This window comes from Lathyrus oleraceus, chromosome 1, assembly GCF_024323335.1.
Source record: "Lathyrus oleraceus cultivar Zhongwan6 chromosome 1, CAAS_Psat_ZW6_1.0, whole genome shotgun sequence".
NCBI lineage: Eukaryota > Viridiplantae > Streptophyta > Magnoliopsida > Fabales > Fabaceae > Lathyrus > Lathyrus oleraceus.
Genome location: NC_066579.1, coordinates 196,023,103 through 196,025,525, shown reverse-complemented (window position 1 = coordinate 196,025,525; position 2,423 = coordinate 196,023,103). Strand labels below are relative to the sequence as shown.

Here is a 2,423-nt window from a genome sequence, read left to right as displayed (position 1 = left end):
GTTCATCTCTTCATCGAGGAACTCATATCTCAGGTTCTTAGGCAGTTCCTTAAGTTCTAAGGTTGGTTTCTTAGGGCATGGCATAGGATCTGGAGTAAGGGATAAACATTCGTAAAGGTTATCATCGATGTAGGGTTTCTTAAAGTCATCATCTTCCCTTATGAGAGTTGATGGTAACTTAATTGTTTTTATAATTTCTTTTTGTTCTAATTCTCTAACACATTCATCAATGATATCTAAGGCATAACACGAATCTCCCATCACAGGTGCCATAAGAAATTTCGAAAGTATAAATTCTATTTTCTCGTCACCTACCTCAAATGTCAACTTTCCTTTCTTGACATCTATTATGGCTCTTGCAGTCGATAAGAATGGTCTACCTAGAAGGATTGGTATATCATTGTCATGTTTGATGTCCATGATAACAAAATCAGTAGGGATAAACAACTGACCTATCCTAACAGGAACATCTTCTAAAATGCCTATCGAATATTTAACAGATCTATCAGCTAACTAAAGTGACATCTTAGTGGGTTGTAATTCTCCTAAGTTTAACCTCTCACAAACTGCTAAAGGCATTAAGCTCACACTAGCTCCTAAGTCTAGAAAAGCTTTTTCGATGACATGATTACCCAAAAGGCAAGGAACGGAGAAATTTCCAGGATCTTTATCTTTCTTTGCTAATTTGTCCTCGGAAATAGCATTACATTCCAAAGGCTTCGGATCGTCAAGTCTACGTTTGTTGGTAAGGATGTCTTTGAGAAACCTTGCATAAGAAGGTATTTGGGTGATGACTTCTGTGAAAGGGATTTCTACATGAAGTTTTTCTATAACTTTAATAAATTTTTGATACTGTTTATTGATCTGGGTTAGTTTGAGTCTTTGCGGATATGGTATAGGTGGTTTATATGGCGGGGGTGGTACGTAAGTTTTATCTTTAGGTTCTTCTCTTTTTTCTCGACATTCCTGGTTTTCAGATTCCTCTAATTCCTTTACTTCTTCCGTGGGTTTGGTACATTCCTTAGAAGTTTCAGGTTCACTTAATCTAGGGTTTGGTGGCTCATCATAAGAGTTCCCACATTGTAGGGTAATGGCATTGGCTTGTCCTCTCGGATTTTGTTGAGGTTGTCCAGGGAATTGTCCTCCAGGAGTAGTCTGAGGGGCTTGGTTTAAAGCTACCTGAGAGATCTGGGTTTCAAGCATCTTGGTATGAGTAACTATTTGGTCAACCTTGGTTCCTAACTGAGTAATTAATTCGTTAACATGAATGTTTTGGTTCATGAACTCCTTGTTTTTTGGGTTTGAGCGGTGATAAAATTTTCCATAATTTTCTCAAGGCTCGGCTTTGGTGGTACAGGTTGCATAGGTTGATTTGATCTAGGGGCTTGATAACTAGGTCTCGGAGGTGCATTATTTTGAATAGGATTATTGTTTTTATAAGATAACTTCGGGTGATTCCTCCATCCAGGGTTATAGGTATTCGAATATGGGTTCCCTTGGGTGTAGTTCACTTGCTCAGAGTGGGTTTCGTTTAATAGACTGCATTCTGCAGATTGAAGTCCTTTGGTTCCACATATCTCACAATCCGACGAAACTACGGCTACAGTATTCGGGTTTATGCACATATGCTCGACTTTGAGGGATAATGCGTCCATTTTAGCTTGTATCATGTCTATAGAGCTTAGTTCATGCACTCCTCCTTGGGCTTCCTTCTTCTCAACTGTCGCTCGTTCGACTCCCCATATTTGATGGTTTTGAGCCATATCTTCAATGAGGGCACTAGCTTCAGGATAAGGTTTGTTCATCAGAGCACCGCCTGCGGCAGCGTCGATGGTCATCTTGGTGTTGTAATGAAGTCTATTATAGAAGGTTTGAATGATTAACCAATTTTCTAAACCATGATGTGGGCATGCTCGTAACAACTCTTTATATCTCTCCTAAGCTTCGAACAACGATTCTCCTTGGTTTTGGGTAAATCTAGTTATATGGTTTCGAAGAACGGCGGTTTTACTCGGGGGAAAATATCTAGCAAGGAATACTCTTCTAAGGTTATCCCAAGTCGTAATGGAATTGGGTGGAAGGGAATCTAACCATGATAGGGCTTTATCTCTGAGGGAAAAAGGAAATAATCTTAAACGTATTGCCTCAGGAGAAGCTCCATTGGTTTTAAAAGTGTTTGCTAATTGAAGAAATATTTTTAAATGTTGGTTTGGGTTCTCAGTAGTGAGACCTGAGAATTGTCTATGTGGGTTTACTATACTAGAACTAGAACTAGAACTAGCAACACGGATGGTTTAAGTTCAAAATTATTGGCTGGGATGGTTGGGTTTACTATACTAGAACTAGGTTCTTCGTTAGATGGTTGAGCGAAATCCTTAAGAGGTCTTTGGTTTTGATCTTCGGCCATAGCTCTCTTAATTCTA

The 2,423-nt window shown here is 39.1% G+C and overlaps 1 non-coding gene across 1 annotated transcript; it reads left to right on the top strand.

Moving 5' to 3' along the window:
• The first annotated feature begins 1,893 nt into the window (after positions 1–1,893).
• LOC127116182 (small nucleolar RNA R71) lies at positions 1,894–2,000 on the top strand. The gene has a single exon (XR_007801160.1). It is a non-coding gene; the product is annotated as a small nucleolar RNA R71 (small nucleolar RNA).
• Positions 2,001–2,423: the final 423 nt, after the last annotated feature.